At 43.6% G+C, this 19137-nt stretch overlaps 1 protein-coding gene across 1 annotated transcript in view; it reads left to right on the top strand.

The window, feature by feature from the left end:
• The window catches only part of GRIP2 (glutamate receptor interacting protein 2), a 293641-nt gene that overhangs the window by 109462 nt on the left and 165042 nt on the right, over positions 1-19137 (top strand). The gene's annotated exons all lie outside the window — the stretch shown is intronic.

Here is a 19137-nt window from a genome sequence, read left to right as displayed (position 1 = left end):
ACTCGCAGCAAAATCATAAGGCTTGGCCGCTGTGGGGATACCCTCAGATTTTTTAATTTGACAGGTTAAGCACTGACAGTCTTCTGAGTGGTGCGTTTCATCCATCAGGAATGAATTTTAAGAGGCTTGTAGGGAATGCTTTCTAAAATCGAGCACCAAGGGTTGCAAATACAAGCTCTCGCATGTGAAAAGCATGTCCAGTCAGCAACAGAGAGAGAAACAAAGCCAAGCTGGGAAGCAACCTGTGAGCTCACTCAGAGCTGGCCTGCACAGTCTGAATATTGAGAATTTGTTCCTTGCAATAATTTTTACTTCTAGGGGCGACCATCGTTCCATCTTAGTCAAAGTCAGAATCCCGCTGGGCATCACTGGAGCACAGATGTCAGCCTTGTCTGCTGCCTCTGCATTTCTTATGTAAGTGTTCAAGTTCTGCAGTCAGGAGCTGTTTTCCTTGGCATTGAACAAAAATTAGAAAAAAAGACCCCTTAGTGGCTTGGTAAAATTAGTTTTTGGGTTTTTTGTTCCTAGATAACTAGATTCAATCATGAGGTTTCAATAGGGAGAACCTAAATACAGAGGCTGTGTTAATGGTTTCCCCTCCGCTTGTTTATTTTCAGTTGCTTGATATTAGGTCATTTGTCAGCATCTGCTGCCTTCATCGCATGTGACATCACGTTTCTCATGCTGTCATGTGCTATCAGAGGTGGCAATGGCTGTATTAAGAGCAGACCAGCAACCTCAGTGCATTTGAACTAAATGTTTAGTGTGCAACCAAACTGCTGTGGTTTAAGTGACGATTTCACTTCAACACCTCTGGGAGGTATGTGTGCTATGGGATTTGTGCAGGACTTCTGTCCCATCCACGGAATGACCTTTGTGCCACAGAGCATGGCCCACGGCAGCACTGATCTCGTTTCTGGTCCTTTGGACCTACGTAATGGGAGCTTCATTTTGTATGAGCAGTACATTCGTTCATTCTAGGCTTAAGAAGCTTTTATGAAACTCCTGTTCTTAATCCTTAAAGCAGTCCTTTCTCTTTTATGAAAAGATAGTATAGGGAAAATAAATCCTGTTGTGTTTTGTCTCTCTGATCATTAACCCTACTGCCTGAAGTGCTGAACCATGCTGTGCACCAGCCTTCTGGGTCATTCCTGAAGACACAGAAGCAAAAATATTTCCCTGAGGTTTCTTTTTTAATTTTTCTTCATTTCTGTGAGAAATTTCTTTGTAGGTGTCCAGAGCTGGAGGTTTTTTTTTCTAGATTTTTGGATGCAGTGAAAGAAAAGCTCATTTGCTTCAGAGAAACACCTAAGAAGAGTTAGTTGAGATGATACTGAACACACAATGTGCCATTGTGAACCGTGCTACGAGCACTATGCCTGTGTGTGTATCTTGGCCCAGGGGGGCAGAGCTGTTAGTCTTGAGGGTTTTGTGAACTTAGGTCAACCTTCAATGGACGTAATCATTCTTATATCATAATAATCCTGCCGAAATTGGAAATGATCGGGAACCTAAACTATATGAGAGAGTTTGGATGTGGAAATTTGAAAATGAAATCTCTCCAATGCTCTGAAGAAACTCTGAACCAAATGACCAGTTTTATCCCACCTTTAGAATTTAAGAGAGCAAAAGTATCAGTGTTAATTATTTCTTCTTAGCATCAGAGTAGGAGACAGACTGCATAGAGAAGATAAATAGCCAATAGCTCATGAATGATAGGATAAAATCGCTGCAACAATTGCCATAAGTTGGGGTAGGATTTTGCTGGTTTTTTCCCCATGTCAGCTTCATAGTGTGAATTAAAGTGAGCTGAACTGAAGGGGAAATACTGAAGAGTAGAGGAGGAAATAAGAAAACTGATATTGAAATGTGAGATGATGAGCACACAAAATTACTCTTAAACATAGTGTCTAACATATGTGCTACAACTGATGTTTCGTGTATGTGCAGCCTTAACAAGGGAGAGGCCTGGATTTGTGCTGAAGGTGACAGAGGATGCGTGCAAACTGGAGAAGCCTGTGCAGGCCAACCCATGTTAGAGCTGTGCATCTGACCAGGCTTGGGTATTAGCAGAAGTGCTCAGACTAGCTACTAAAAGAGAAAAAATGACCTGTAGCAAGCCATTTTTTCTCATCTTTTCAATGGGGTGTGTTTAACACTCATAGCAAGTTACTACAATCAGAATCAGGTTGCATTATCATCTACTACTTCAAATTGCATCCAAATCTCCTCAAAGCATACTTCTTCCCAGTTAGATGGAAAGAGATTCTTTTCTTTTGCCCCCTCCCCCGATTTTTTCTAAATCTGCCAACCCAGTGTCTCACTCCACGGCATTTAATGTTTTTGCCAAATTAAATTTGTGCAAAATCAGCCACTTAACTTGTGCCGAGTGCAGTCCTGCTGTTTTTAGCAGTATGTGAACACCATGGTGATTGACAAGAGGCTCCTGGGAGAGACTTGCCAGTCCTGCACTAGGCTTACAGAGCAGCCCTTGATGGGTGGCCAGAAAGGTTAAATTCTTACTTGGCAGATAAGTGTGTTTAACTGGTCTTCTGAGGAGGCTGCAGCTATTTTTCTGTGGCCTGGCAGGTTATTGGGTTTTGGTATTTATAGGTGGGAAGGGTGCATAATTTGTCTTTTGGTTGGTGTGATTGGTTTTGTCATATTTGCTGGTGATGAAGAGTGCAAGTAGCAAAGAGCAGATGTGAGTTGGAGAGGGAGGGAACCTGTGGTTGGCTTGAAGTTTCATATTCAAGTTTGCAATACTGACTCTTCTGTGGATGATGCAAAGTCATCTACTCACCCAGCGAGACCCGAAAGCTGACAGTTAATAAGCTCACTGGTCCGTTGTTCTCTACCAGCCATGTTCAACCTTCATGCATGGCAGGGACACTTTACTACCTCCTTTCCCGAATGAGATGTGGAGGTGGGCACAAACTGCTTCATGCTCTTACTTTCTTTCTTTTGTGCATTTCTTACAGTGAATGTTTTCTATCCTGAAGGTCACAGGTCTAGTAATTCATCAAATTCTCTAAGTGATTGCCCCTGTGAGTTGGGTTGCCTTGTAAGCACAGAGACCTGTCTCTTGATTTGTGTTGTAGCTGGTAGACACAAGGCTGTTTTCTAAGAAAAAAGGGCATTTTTTCCATGATGAAGTCTTTGATTTTTATGAGATATACGGAGAGACTGATCCAGCTGTTTAAGCATCACAAGGTCTGTAGGCATAAAAAGCATTTATCTGATTGACAAGATGGATGTGATCTAACACATTTGGGCAACATTGAGTTTGCATCCAAGGGTATCCAATGGGTCCTCTTGATAGGACAAGAGCATGTCATGTATGCCTCTGTGAAAGAAGAGGCGGTCACTTTGTACGAAGGATTCTGGACCATCTAACTCTTCCTTTCTATGGAGATAAATCTCTCATCTGACCTTTAGAGAGATTTTCTTATTTGTATTTTAGATGGGTTATATTAGCCAGTAGCTTAGGCTGCAGCAGGTGTGCAAGTGCTGCCGTCTGCCCCCCCGCCCCTGATGGCGAGTTTCAATGATGTGTGAGCTTTCAAACTCACTTTTTTGATGACTTTCAAACTTTCTTCTACTGAAGGCAGAAAAGCATCTAGACACTTGGGTACGCCTTCAAGTATATATTTAAGTCCTTTTGGTTTGCTTATCAAAATGATTTTTGCTGTGGCTTAGTTACAGGATACAGGTAAATACTCCTGCTGTGGGAAAATACTGGATATTAAAAAGCTCTTGAATCTAGCAGAGAAATGTGTAACAGGAACTAAAGGCTGAAAGATGGAGCCAGATGAATCTACAACAGAAGGGCAACGAATGATTTCAAGAGTAATTTTAAATAATCATTGAGACTAAGGAAGTAAAGAATAGAGTGGAGTAACCATCTCTCAGTACTTTCAGATCATGATTGAATGCCTTTCTGAAAGATATTTTTCAGGAAATTACGCACTGCTGATCTCAGTATAAAGATAACTGGGTAAAAAGTAATGGTCTGTGTTAGAAGAGAATTGTCACCAGTTATTGAATGGTGCCTCCTGGCCTTAGCTGTTGAGGACTTGGTACGTGGTGGTGTGAAAGGCATTTTCTTGTAATGTTTCTAGGACTTCTGTATGGGCTGAAAGTACAGGTATAAGTTAGCTCTGAAGAGGGGGTAACTTTTTTACATTAAAAAAATTAATAAAAAGGTTGGATGGAAACTCCATTCAGCTTTTTCTTCTTTTTAAGTTCTAATTCCTTAGTTGGATTTTGGGGGTACAGTGTGGGGTGAAGAGGAATACTTCAGCTGTTCCTTAAGGGTTAGACATATCTTTTTTGCCAATAACAAAAAAACCCATAGTTGTTTAGAGCTTAAAATTAACTACTGGAGCTAGACCTAATCTGAGTTGTGAATTAAACGTGATGAACCTGGACGAATCGCTTATGTCTCACTTCAAGTATGAAGTATGTCATAGTTTATGACTACTTTGTAATTTAATGATATTTTCTGGAGATCCTCTATACTATAAATATTTAATTTTACAATTTTATTTAGTATTATAAAGGTTTGTTGTTTGAGATCCTCTCATAGAAAATCTCATATAGGTAGAAGGCAGCACAAAGGGGTAATCCTGCACGGTAAAAAAGATCTCATCTGCCAGAGCATGTCTTACCTGTCCCTGGGGATATTTCAATGGAAGGATGCAGTGAAATTAGAAGAAAGGGTATTAGATATTTGACCAGTACCTGAATTTTATACTTGCATATAAGTGATGGGTTTTTCTTTCTCCCATCGCTAATTGAAGGACTTTTATTTCACTGTTGTAGAGTTGCAAATATTTCTTCCTCATGCCAAGTACCCCACTGGTGTGGCATCACCAGGGTGGAGGTGAACCCTTCTGTAGGCTGGTAGAGAGTTTCTTGCCACTCCTGCTCCAAGGATGCTGCCTCCAAACTGTTTCACATGTAATTTTAAAGCAGAACATTGAAGTCTCTCTTCCTGCTGAGACACATCACGTTGAACTCCTGTATTTTTTTCATTGAGCTGCTCCCTTGAGGAGCTTCCCTGTCAATCTATCAAATCTCTGCAGAGATACTGGCTTTACTTGCTGTAGTAATCCCTTCTGCCAATTCTTGGGACACATGTGGATCTGAACATTGTCAGAAAGGACAGTGATACGTATTAGTGGAAAATGCTTCTGACAGAGCAGCAGGTGTTGCTCAATATAATCTTCCCCATGGAAGTCAAGAAGAGCTTGGTGCTTGCAGCAAACGATGGGATGGCAGTTGCTGGAGTCCAGCGCTATCCTCCTATTCCAGACATCTGTGCAAGTATAGCACCCTCTTACAGCCTTGCACAGCAGATGTTAATTGAGTTGGGTATGTGAGTATGTGCTGGGGAGGAGTGACTGAGGCTGAAGGCAGAGATGGAGAGGACGAGTTTCCATATAGGTTTGTCCAGTTTTCATCTCTTTTTTTCTCATGTAATGGTGTGCGGTTGCTGTTTAAGGATGGATGATGAGCTGGGTAGACCTCTGATCTCACCTGCTGTGTATTAACCTGCTACATCAACATGATTATTTCTGTTGATGGATTGGTAGCCCAGTAACAGTGAAATGCTTCATCCTTTGCGAGCAAATAACCAGTTTTCTTTTCCCTGCATGGATGTTGGCCTGCTGGCTGTCACACCATACCTCATTGCTTCTAGTTAGGCCTGTGTTCTAGTAGATTTTGTCTTACAAGACTTGGCATCAAGATATTAGTGATGGAAATAGTACAAGTCCTTTAGGCAGGTACAGCAATTCACCTGCAAAATTATGATACGCAGCAAAGGGAGAAACTTTGTGTCTAGAAAATGAAATTTTGGGAAATTTGAGCTCTAAAACCAGCACAGCCCTTGTGGATGTGCATGCACCGGGTCCAGTTTTCTGCTGTCTCCTGTCTCTGCACTGTGCTTTACTCTGATGTAGGAGTTGTGTGAGCGGGAGCCACCTTCGCACCAATTATTTATACACACAGCAATGTAACTCAGCCTCCGAATGAGGTATTTATACCAGTGGGATCCTAGTGCTGTATAAATAATAGCAGCATTGCAAGCATTGCCTGCTGACTGTATGGCATAACCACACTATTTATATGAATCTGACAATGTAACTATAGCCGTGGAAGACTATTTAAATACAGCTGGTGAAGTAAGTATACCCTTAGGAAGGTATAACTAACTATAGAGATAATAGTATCAGGTAACTATACCCACAGGAAAGCATAAACATACAAATAATAGCCACAATGTAAGTATAATATAGAAGTCAGAGGGTCTCAATATTGATATAATAGCGGTAGGGTAACTTTACTCAGAGGAGGGGAATGTAACTGTCTGAATAACAGCTGCAGCCTAACTGCAGTGATGGGAGAGGGTAGCTGGTAGAGTTATGGCTGTGGTACATAACTCCTAGTTACAGGAGGTCATCGGCATGTGGCCAGAGCAGCGTTTGAATTTGAAACTCTAAGGAACTGGGACTTGAAGGATGAGCAATTAACTGCGGAGGGGGTCCGCTCCCAGAAGCGGGGTGCTGTGGTGGGGGAGTGTTACATTTTAGCGTGGGAAGATACTAGATTGAGGAGTACAGTGCGTTGTGCTCCTGCTTGCTTCTGTAGGTATTTGCTTTAATATATTCCAGAACATAGTTTTAAGGCGAAACCAGACATTCTCAGAGAAAAGGTTTCCAAACATGTGAAATGGTGATGGGCCCGTTCAGCCGCAGAGTAGCAGCATCATGCTGCGTGTGCTGGGTATGGGGTTAGTAACTTGTGCTGGAAAGAGGGGATGGGAGAGCAGAGAGACTGAAATGCAGCAATCTGTGCCGTGACAAACAGCAAACATAAAGGGAAACTATCAAAAATAATGTCTCAATTTGCTCTTTTTAATTTTTTTTTCCATATTGGTTTAATTGATTCTCTAAATATAGGTGGCTTTGTTTTCCTGTTCCTGTGCTTCCTAAAAATGAAGAGAGAAATAAAAATCATTGCCAATTACCCTTTATTTGTGTACAGCTGTACAGCAACAAACTCGTCTGAAGAGACAGCAGAAGCAACCCCCTTCCCTGCTGCCTGCCATGTTAGGTTGAGACTTGGTGGTGTGTTCTCTGAGCTGTGTTCAGATAAAAATTGGATTGAGTGAAATGATATGATTGCTGTCTCCTCCAGACCTTCACATGGGCCGTATTGATTTCGTAAGATGTGCTTTTGATAGTGGAAGAGGAATGACTTAGTTTTAAAACAAAATCGGTTCTTAAAGCTTCCAGACGATACTGGTCAGTGTATTGTGTAAGGCAAGAAACTGAGTTTTGGAGTAGTTTTCTTTGAGTTATTTTCATTAATCGTTTGGAAGATGTTGATTATCAAAACCTGGCATTAAATACCTGGGGGGTAGAGTTGAGGATGAACACTGAAACACCGCACAAGCAAGGGCACGGTGTCTGCACGGTGAGATTGGCAAATCACCTGGTTTTCTGAGAAGTTGCTCTGATCAGCTCTGACTTTTAGAAACAGGGAGCAAAATAAATTCCTTGATATCACATTGGAAATATAGTATAAATGTGTAATGATTAGATTGTTTTTCCTTTGTCCTTGGTGCAATGACAGCTGTCTGAATGCTAAAGCAGCTCCCTAGGAGTTGCTGCCTGGAACAGACCAGAGCATTGTATCTTAGGAATGGCTCACTGGACATCCAAGGATAATCTCCGTTCCAGAGCTGAGCTGAAGTGTCTGGCCACTTTACCTTAATGTGCCAAGAATATCCTTTACTCTGCAAGCAAGTTGATGAGAAAACACTTGAGGCTCAGTATTAAATTCCTACGGGGTGCAGAGATACAGGCACAAAGTGCAAAGGCCAAATGAGACAAGAGGCAGATTTTTCTGCTTGAAGCTTTGCAGTTGCAGTAGGAAGGACATGCAGGACTCCCTGCAGAAAGCTGCGCTGGGAGGGTGTCTCATTAGCAATGCGTATTCCTCTTTTTTACAAGTTCAGCCTGAGAGCCTTTCCCGATTCAAAGTGATTGCAAGGAGAGGGTGCAGCATGCTGCTGAATTGGGCATGGGTAGCAAGAAGCCCTACAGGTAGAAGGAAAGGCCACCAAGAAGTGGAGTGGGGAGGGGAGCGATGCTGAGGATGGAGAGGTGTCAGCTACGTTCTTCAACAATTTCCTTCAGGCCAGCTGCAAGACTCATGTTCTGCTCTGCTGCATTCAGAAATCACCGCGGTGAGTGGTCTGCGCAATCTCCCAGCCGGTTTAACACCGCCAATAGATAGATTTACCAGATGGTATCAGACACGAGTAGCAATGTCTGACAGGCCCCCATAATCACAGTTTATAGTGGTTGAAACTAAGGTTTCTGGAATGATACAAAGTGCTTACGTATTAGTTGCATGATCTGGTTGGGTCTAGTCGTAAACAGGTCAGCAGCTGCAGAAATGAGGCAGGCTCGAAGAGACATCTGTTGCAAGAGTTAACAGAGGACTTATAGGGGTCTTCCTCCTCAATCGATGATACGGGCATCTGTATCGTCTCATTCACAGTTTTGGCCCTTCCTCCAGAAGGTACCTATCTAGCTTTTGCATTGTTAAACAGAATAATTATCGATGGTGGACAGACTTTTTGAGAGAAGACAAATTGTTCCAAATCTCTGTGAGAATAGCAAACAAACCAAACCAAAACCAAACTGCTCCTGATTAAATAAAGCTGTACTTGCCAACCTGTTGGAGGGTCTCCCAGTGTAGGCAGCATTCATACTCTACCCAGTTTCTATTGCTATTTAAGCAGCTCGGGTGCCTTGTCCCTCTGGAGTTGATCTCTTGTTAGTGGAGGGGAGTAGGGTCCTGTAAGTAAGGAGCAAGGCATGTCAGCAAATGCCCGATTCTGGTGTTTTAACCCTCTGCCACTTCTTGTACCACTTCTCCCTTGGTGACTGGTGAAAGCATGGGAGGACTGGACCATAACGAACACAGAGGGTTCAACGAACCCAAGGGGAACAAGTGATGGACAGTGACAGAATCTTTTAGCAAGTAAGTCTATATAATTAAACCTTGGCAGGTCCAGGAACCTCTCTTTTGTTACAGGCTGAATGCATCCTATTTGTCAATGAACGCCATGGTGTCCCCGGGTCACAGATGCTGCACAACTGATGGTGTTGGCAAGGCTATTGGTCATGGCTTGTGTGGGGATGAGTGTCTTCACCTGCAGCTAACAGATTCCTGTCAAATGGTGGTGTCTTGGGAGCTTATCTGACAATCTCAACTCAGTTATAAGTAGTTTGAGACAGTCACTAGTGTTCTTATTGACAGTTCTAGCAGGCTTAGCATGAGAAACTCTACGTGGAGCATAAACTCCCTTCTTGCACCTAGATAAGGCTCTTCCAGGGCAGGCAGAGGTACAAAAGCAAGCTGACGCGATGCTGCTGGCAAAACTGTGGTGGCAGTGCTGTGACCAGTTGATAGACTTGTCAGCTTTTCCTTGAACACTGGTAGAAAATTAATAAAACAGTTGCTTGTCTTTCACGGGTTCTGGCGCTAATGAGGTGAGTGCTCCTCTGTGTTTGCAGTGTGAAAATAGTGAAGTGCCTTGAGGTACTCTGGTGGTACTTCCCATCTGGAGAGGCTGCTGTGCTCCATGCCCAGCAGTCAGCTGCTGCTAAAGACTTCCATTGACCTGGTTCACTGTGGTGGGCCTGTACCTGTGCTTCATATTCCTCTTCAGTGGCTGATACAGTCCTGAAAAAGAAAGGGAACACCATCATTTCTTTTTACTGATATGAAAAGCTACTGTTCTGAGAAAGTGAGATTTTTTTTGAGGGGGGGATGTTTCAACCTTGGCTGCAGCAGTGAAGTGCTTTATGCTTGCTGTGATCCTCCTAAGTTCTGTTTTCCCTTTGAATCCCAAGGTAGCAGAGGAGAAAGTTAAAACTTGGCTTGAACGTTCATTGGTGCAAACCGTATGAAGAACATCTATGTAGCTGTGAACAGGAGTAAGCAGTGTGGTTGCTCTATCTGGAGCGCTTGATAGCAAATATGTGGAAAAGGTTAGGGTAGAGATGATGTAAGGAAGTTGTGAGAGTGTAGGGGTTTTGTTGTTTTCAAAAGTTAATTTCTATGCCGATTAAAGCGAGTGGACTGTGGCTCCAAGTCTTTTGCCATTCTAATATTATTTGTTTAGCTCCCTATAGCAGTTGCCACTGCTGACGTACTGGGTTTGGTTTATTGTAATTTGTTTGGATCCAACTGACAAGATCTGTTGCAATTTGTTGTTTTTATTGCACTTACTCTTAGTGATTAAGGAGTTCGATGTGCTTCCATTTAGCTAATGACCAAAATTGTGCATTATAAGGTTTCAGTCCCAAAATTCTATCATAAGATACTTTTTTTTCCGGCAGCAGTCAGCTGCTTTGTGTCAGCGTTAACTTTCAAAGAAATGTAATAACAATTCAATGGTAATGGTAAAACAGTCATACTTCATTAAATGCTGTTGTCCTTTCCTTCAAAATTTCAGCATTGCGAATTTTACTTTGACTACTGTTTTGTAACTACTCTTACTTAAGGATACCCCACCTCAACCCTTACGTGCTTGATGATGGTCATGGGTCAAATTTGCCAAACAGAAAGGCGGTTCACAGCAAACTTGTAGAATTCCTTTCCAAAGGATGTTGTAAATGCAGGAGGTTTATACGGACCTCTACAGACCTCCTCTCCATACACCTAGAAGTGCCTGGTAGACAGATGTGTTGATCAAGATCACGATCAGAAGAACCCAGATAAGATGATACTTGAAGTCTGGGAGACTGCTTGGGGGAGTCATGTAGGCCTGGCTGGTTCTTGGTCTTCTCTGGGTGTCCTCTTGTGCCCACTGCTGAAGGCAGCATGTCAGGCTGGATGGAGCCTTAGTCTGGGTCACTGTGGCAGATGCTACATCACCTTTGTTGCCTACTGTAAAGCATGAGTGTTTTTTTTTTTTTAATACTTTTTGTCAATTGGTGACTGAGTTTAGGATTTCTTGAATTACTATTGTTTTTATTGTTTTACTTTTGCCACTGAACAGTAATGACTCTCCCCACCTCAGCTGGCCTCCTGGCAGTGGTCACAGCCACGCTTCCCTCTCACTGGCAGTGAGTGGCAATGGTAGAATTCGGCTAATCTCAAAGTGCTAGAGATTTGCTGAATTACCCAGTAGAGGATTAAGGTTAATGTAAAGCTGTTGTTTGAATGTCAAGTCCTTCTTAGTTGTTGGCTGCTCTTAGGAGGAACTGGGAAAAAAGGGAGAATTTATGTCAGTCAACAGCAGTTTTCAACAGCACCTTAGAGAGAAAAAAAGCTACGCTAAGCCTGTCTGAAAAAAAGCAGATGTATTTTTCCCTGTATGAATTCTGTTGATCCAATATTGTCTTTCTGTTAAGAAGTTTTCTTTTTGCTGTGTTTTCCAGCTGGCCCAAATACAGCGCCGTTTAGCAGCCTCTTTTTAACTGAGTCTTTCGAGCATTAAGTACCCCTGTATTCTTTTCTTTGGGAACACTGCTGTTGCTATATAAATTTGCTCTAAAAATTATCCTGTGACCCAGAGGTTGTCCTTTGTGAAGGCAAAGTGAAATGCTAAGGAGGTTTTGATATAAGGACAGGAAATCTGCATCATAAATTGGCAATGTTCTATCTAATATATGAATATAATTGAATACCGTAATCACTGTTTCAAGGGATTTGTTGCTAATTGATGCCTCTTCAGTCTAGGTCACTAGCTTGTTTGCAGAAAAAGGTCCTTGCCATAACATGGCTGTTGGGTGGTTTGTGGGAAATGACATGGTGGTCTCTGTTCTGTTATTGACAAATCCATATGTGATAACTGGACGTATTAATAGGAGAGGCAAAAGACTGAGTGCATGATTTTGGTGCTGGAGAGCAGCGTTGGCCATGGCAGGTGAGGCACCAAGGGTTTGTCTTACTGCTGCCTGTGCCACATGTGCCTTACGGTAGAGTTTATCTTTCCCCATTGCCAGACCATTAGCATTCTTGCATGCTGAAGTTCACTGTTAATGGGAAGAAAAAAGAGCAGTCAAGGGAGAGTGGGGCTTGTGTAACTTAGTGTGCTATGGATGAAGGGAAAATACCACTCTCTGTGCTTCAGCTTTGGGAAGATCTGGAGGGAGCTTAGCGCTACCTAGGAAGAGCAAAACCTAGTGACAGAAAGAGGTGGGATTTAGCTCAGTGGTTGGTTTTCTTTTTCAGTACTTCTGTGGCCTTTTACATCCTTTTTCTTGAAGCTCTCTGCCAGGCAAGAGGCAGAAAGCTATCTTGAAAGCTAGGAGAGGAGAGGCTTTGCCTAGGCCCCTCTGGAGAAGGAGCTCACTCGTGATGAAGATGGCCATTACTGCTTGTGACCTCAGTGGATCTCCACGAAGTCACAGCCCTTGTCCTTCCCTCGCTGGTGCTCAGTGATGTGCCTGCTGAGCTGTGTCCCTGCCTGAAGGCAAGGTAGGGTTCGCTGCAATTTGTATAGTATTGCTGAGTGCTGGGAGACAGTTCTCCAACCCAGTTTTCCTTGTGATCTTCATTTCTTCACGAAGATAAAAAGTGTTTTCGAGGATTCCCTTGAGGACCAATTTAGAGTTCAGTTTTGATTGAATTAGTTGGATGTATGTAAATAGAATCATGCATTTAACAGAAACCCAGATGAAAGGCTCTTTCAGGAGGGCTCGGGGCAGACGACGTCAGTAGCCTGCAGCAAGCACCTCTAGAGCAAATCTTGCATTTCTCCTTTCTGTCCTGGTTTATTCCTTTCTCCTTCACATCTCGGTCACTGGTGAATACTGTTGTTGTGAGATGCATCTTTGTTTTGGGCACTTGTGCCTTAGATCTGCCTTGGGTCTGTGGTTGGCCTCTTTTGTGTAGTCATAGGCCACAGAAAAAAAATGCTTTTGTGCCATTCCTGAAGCCCTGGTGTTTGTGAAAAACTGGAGTCATAAATATGGATGGCACAATTTGCTGGGTGAGCAGGGAGGGAGGTGAAGCTTAAGGAAAACTGCTGTAATTAGCTGTCTCTATGCTGGGGGATGTGCATCACATGTGTCGGTCAGCTGCCCGGAAAGGGGGATGTGGGATGCCTCATTACCTCCCTGCTGCGAGCCTGTGGCTGATGAGGAACAGCTGCCTGCAAAGCTGGCAGCCCAGGCAGGGCACAGGCAGCAGATACAGTGAATGGAGCAGGAGCTGTGAGTACGGCTGAGGTTGTAGAGGGCTGCATGGTCTTGCGTCTCCATCACACAGATCAGGAGTTCAGAGACTGGCAGCCAATTTACACCTCAGCTCAGTAAGCCTGGAGCACCAGGCTCTGCTCCAGACATGTCTCCTGTGAATCACTGAGGAAAGTGACTTCCAAGGGCCCACCTCTATTCCCTATGCTGAGAGCCTTAATTACAGATGTCTTGACTGGTAGTTATTCTTCATCTGGGTACCTCATGAGGTAATAACATGACTGTATCACTGCTTTTGCACCCAGAAACATGGTTTCATCTCCCTCTGAAAAGCCATGACCTTTGCAAGAAGTACTTGCTGGGCTGGGTTTGAGACCATTCCGGCAAGCAGGCAGTGCTTGCTGCTGCTGCAGCAAGGTTGGGTCCACCTGTCGAACTGAGAACACAGGGGAGGTCTTGAGTTACAGAGGGGACAACTATTGTGCTTTCCTAGGAGCCTTGGAAGTGACCAGCCTGCTTCCTTTCTGCCACAGGTCTGGAAGCATCCTTAACATCCTTAATTTGTGTTTCGTTGGGTTTGCAAAGCTCGGTGCTGGAAGCTGGAAAAGGTTGGGCTTGCCATGGCAAAGAGGACTGTGTACTTCAATATAGATGTCTATAATCAGCTGTGAGTCTGATTCTTTAATTTCAGCCATCTTTTAGAAGCACAAACATCCCCAGTAATAGCAAGGCTTTTTGAGCCTTGTATGCAGAATAGTCTCAGTGCTGTGCTCACTTGTAGCCATGCTATTTAGCCAGGGCCTAATCCAGTTCAGACGCAGCTGTACTGCTCCAGTACAGCTGTATGGCACATATAGTATGCAACCAGATACCCTGCATCACTTATAAAAGCAAAGTAAATAAGATGCTGTCCATCTCTTCTCTCCCACTGCTAAACCTGCCTGCCTGCCTGCCTCCCTGAATTTGGGCTCTTGTGAGTTATTTAGCTAAAGGCTAAATCACATTATGTCATATATATTAACTGAAAACAAAGCAAGTCTCAGCAGACACCTGAGCAGACGCCAAATGTCAGGTTTGATGGAGAATGCTTAATTACTTCTCCCAAAAATGATTTTTTTAAAAAATTCTTTTTTTCTTCCCTGTGTTTTTTTGAAAATTGCAGCATGAAATGTCCTGTTTCAACTCTCAGTTCAGCTCTCCAGGCTGGGGCTTCTTGTTCCCTATGAGAAGCTGGGAGACTTGGATTGAGGGAGCTTGGAAGAATGGAGTCATTTCAACATAGCCTTTGCAGCTTATTTTTATTCTCAGTTTTATGGCCAGCTTTCTTCTATAGCATCATTTTTGGGGGTTGACGCTTGCTTTCTGTCTCTCAGCTCTTCTTCAATGGATTTTTGCACCATTTCTCTCTTTGGCTGTATTTTTACCCCTCACTGTATTCCATGAGGGTGAGTTGCAGAGTGCACAGTGGTGGTGTGATAAAACCTGGCAGCAAAGCTGCTTGGAAGTGTGTCTGAGATCCTAGGTGAAACTACTGGTCAAAGTGAGATGCTGGGAGCCCGAGATGCTCAAAAACTTGTCCTAGGAACTGTGTATCATGTTCATGAAATCCAGACTCAGTTCACCGTACTGAAGCTGATCGTGGCACAGGCTTATCACTTGCTTTCCACAGGCAAGGTGAGCACACTGTCTATGAGGCTGTTCTGGGAGGACCTCTGTTTTCTCCTCTCTATTATTTGCTGTTGGTCTAATGATGAATTTGAATGGTTTTGTCCCTAGGTGGGGCAAATAATCACGGTTGCTCTTGCAGGATAGAAAATCCTGCCCTACGAAGGCACAGCAGTTGGGTGTGTAACCATTCAGAAGGACAGCAGTGAGGATCTGAATGTACAGCCTTGATTTGAATACACAGTCTTAGGCTGGTTTTGTTTCCAGGAGCTGTATTTTAGCTATTGGAGAGCTTTATGTGCAAGGAGGTTGAGCCCTGCACCACCACTGGAAGCTTTGCATTTCCCAAATGGTGGAAAGCAGAGAAAGGAGAGCTGCAGAAACCAAGAGGGCGTTTTGGAGCACAGTCCTGGGGATGCTGAAAATAGCTCATGCAGTCCTGTTCCCTATAAGCGTGGCCACTGCTCTGTGCCTGCATGTGGGTTCAGTGCTGCGCAACCACTGATTCAGGCTCGCCCCAGTGATAGTAGGGACCTTCCTGCAACGTAGGCAATGTGGCTGTGGTTTCTCCTTCATGCAGACAAGAAGAAATGGTAACTTCAGGGGTCTTCTGTAGGAAATGGGGTGTTCTCTCTTTCTAAGCAGCTGTCCTGTTTCCAGGTCTTTTTTGCCTTTTCCTGTCCCATCGGAGCACTGAGAAGTGCACTTGGTGCAGAGCACAGACAAGGATGTTTGGTGCGTACACGGAGCCTGTTGATGGTACAGAAGTGAGATGAATGAGTTATTCCACCCCCTCCCCACCATACCCATTTTAAATCCTTTCTATGATGAATGAATTTCCTGTGTTTGGATTTCACTGCTTTCCAGAACTGCCTTTGTGTCTTCCCCTAATATTTTCATCTGTTGATTCTCCCCTGCCCTACTAGGCCATCCCAGCAGCAGTAGAGCTTTTCCTTGTACAGCATCTCTCGGCAACACAGGGAGCCATGATTTAGGAGGAGGGGAAGAGATTCGGTGTGTGTACTTACTGTTGTAGTGTTTCCATAGAGGTGGGAAACTCGACAGCATGGTGGACATCTACAGGACCTGAGAGCTGTATGGTAAGGGAGAAGCAGCCTGTAGCATGACACTGTCATGAAAAAGTGAACCATAAAAAGAAGAGAATGAAATGAACTTGCATTTTCTCCCTACTTAAAGGGTAGTTCCCTTAATGTCCCCTCCTGCTCAGGATCCCCAAGGTGTTCACCTGCACCTGAGCAGCCTTTGCTATCTTCAAGCAGTCCTTGCCCACATGGGTGTTTGGACTTGCACCCCGGAGCTCACACGTCCTCTCCCACCAGGCTCTGGTGTTTGGAGCATCTTCAGTCCCATCCAGAAACAAACCCAGAGCAATGCACTTTGATGTGTAAAGTTTTGAATTAATGAAATGACTGAATTAATGTTTCGTGCCTCTTGGGGAAGAGAGCAAGGAGAATGCATTGGCCTAAATTTCATCAGAGAAGAAAACTTGTTTAGTTGCACATACAGAGCCAAGATTTCTTAGACTGTGTGGTCTCTGTGTTGCCTAAGCACAGGATCTCCAAAGTTGTTCTATTTCCCATGTGGCAGCTTTTTGCTGATTTGTAAGCTGCTGGCCAGAACAAGGGCCAAATTAAACTTTCTTTTATTTCTTTCCTCAAATGGGATTTTGAAACAGTAGCATCTCCTCTGGCCGTTTGTGGTTGTGTGCAGTGGGACCCTGTTGGGGAGCAGAAACTCAGTCCACTTCTGAGGAGGAGAGTGAAGTTCAGTTCCTTAATAGTTGTGAAGCACTTTAGATGCTGCAGTGATTAATGATTATAGAGAAGGCATGGCTGTGGGGAATGTGGGACCCTGGATTTAGAGCAGGCTTTGAGTGGGGTGAGGTGAGTTGGGTGCTGAGAGGTCCCTGGCTCTGTGGTTTCATCACTGTGTGGAAGGGCTGCCTGTTTGGTGATCACCAATAAACCACTGAAAAGAAGAAGAGACCCTCAGTTAAAAATAGTACATAATTAAAAACGTGCACCTTCATATTTATGCACTCAGAGACTGAATTAAGGTAATAAAAACACTCTTAAATGTGCACTTCATAAGGCTTTCATCATGCAGTTTATAGTTTTAATATTCTTGCAGTCAGTTCTGTTTTTCCATGTGGTTATGTGCAGTCTGGCTGGAGTGGTCAGGGACAGGGTACAGGCAGTGAGAGCATTCGCACATGGTTTCCTGAGTGCAGAGAAGCGGTGGCTGGCAGCCCCAGAGCTGCTCGGGGCCAGCCTGTCTGCCAGCAGATCAGGTTCCCCATGTCCTGGTACCGTGGTACCTTGCTCAATTATCGTCTGAGCTCACTCCACACAAGGCGTTTTTCCAGCAAGTTGAGCATATATCAGTTGTTCAGCTGAATCTCAGCTGGATACTCTTCACTTCACTGGAGAAGGTAGAACAATTTACTATCCTAATTAATCATTAATTAGGGGTGTGAGGTCTTGACATGCAGTGCTTGGTGTGTTGCAGGACCTGCTCAATGTCTTGCAGAATTAGCTCCCAACTTTGCTCAACTCTAGCACCGAACAAACTGCAAATGGGGAGGGAAAAGGAAGGTGGGGTTTTTGGCTTTTTTTCTTTTTCTTTTTTTTTTTTTTTTTTTTTTTTGAGAAACCAGATCATCTGATGCCTTCACTGTACAAAATAGCTTTAAGAGAGAGAACATTTTTCTGCAAAAACATTGATTATTTTTCTGTGGAACTTTCTTACAGAAAAAATGTATCGCTATGGTTCCTGCTTATTGTTTTGGCAGGGTATTTTTTTTTAATCCTCTGCACAAGATGCTTTGGGGAATTGATCCTGAATCAAAGGTAAAGGAACAGGGCACAACTGAGTGGGACAAAGCAGTAAGTTGTCTTGTCCATCTGCAAAATTTCCTGTATTCTGCCCTGTCCTTTGTATTAGCTTTATTTATTTGGGTAGAAACCCATTGAGATTACAGTCTCGTCTTCTAGGATGACTAGTCCCAGTCTCTTCCTTTTGAAAAACAATGCTGCGGTCTCCAAACAGTCTCAGGGGTGACACTCTGCCTGTTCTCTTTTGCTACTTGCAATCTGTTATGCTGCTAAAGGAAGCTGTAAACGGTTGGTTTGTTTGCTTTTTCCTACACAGCTCCCATAAATCTTTCCTCCGCTGCTCAGGGTGTGACTTATGACTCGTCAGGGGCTTTGTGAAAATCACCCTGAAAGGGATGGGAAGTACCAATTGGCTGGTCAAACAGCCAGTAAGTCATTTATAAGGGCAGGGAGAAACACTTCCTAAGATCACAGCTCTGTTCCTCTTAACAGTTGTCCCCACTGCTTGTGGCACAGCAGTGGTGGTGATTATGTTGCTCTCTGGCATGGGACCGCTGATCGTGTGCCTGAAAAGACCTGAGCTAGCAAAAGGAGGCGCAGAGGGTATATCACCATGCTGTGTGCAGACCCTTCCCTCTAGATCCCCTGTGAAAAGAGGCTTGGCAAGCCTTTGACATCGGTGCTGGCGTTGGTGCTTTTTCTCTTGCATAAAAATAAGCCTCCCCCATGGCTCAGCTTGGTAGCAGTCCTAAAAAGTGAAATATTTTCCAATAGTCTACAGCACTGGCAAACCTGCATGTGGGTGATGTTTTCCCACATGCAGCCCTGGCCAAGCTTTGGACCTGCAAGGTAGGGCTTTGCCACAGCCAGGAGTTTCAAGGGAGATGTTTGCCCTAGCAACAAATTTTATTTAGTTTTTGCAGTGAAAAAGCCTTTAAAAGAGCAGGAGGCTGGGTCTGACTGTGCTGATGTCAGTCTGGATTTAGCTGTGTTGAAGAGGATGAGGTTAGTCTAGATTGACACCAGCATAAAAGGAGGCCAGAATTAGGCTTACAGTATCTAGAAAATGTCTTAGGTCCTGATTTCATCAAAGTACTTAAGTGTGGCTGAATTTTTCCTAAAGCTCATGTTAGCATTTTGCTGACAGGGGACATTTATTTTTATTCAGAAATATCAGAAAGGACTGAAAGAAACACTTTTGAAATGGCTTCCTTCTGACTAGAAATATAATGGGCTTTAAATTTGGGGACAAACACTAGAAAAAACGTTTTAGGCTGAGAATTTCTTGTATATTAAATAGTGTATTTAACTGCAGAAAGCAACTTCTAATGAAAATACTGTGTTGGTAATGACAACATTGCTAGTACAGTGGTGTAATTATTATTTTT

The sequence above is a fragment of the Falco punctatus genome (assembly GCF_963210335.1).
Source record: "Falco punctatus genome assembly, chromosome: 4".
NCBI lineage: Eukaryota > Metazoa > Chordata > Aves > Falconiformes > Falconidae > Falco > Falco punctatus.
This window is presented reverse-complemented; position numbering and strand designations above follow the sequence as displayed.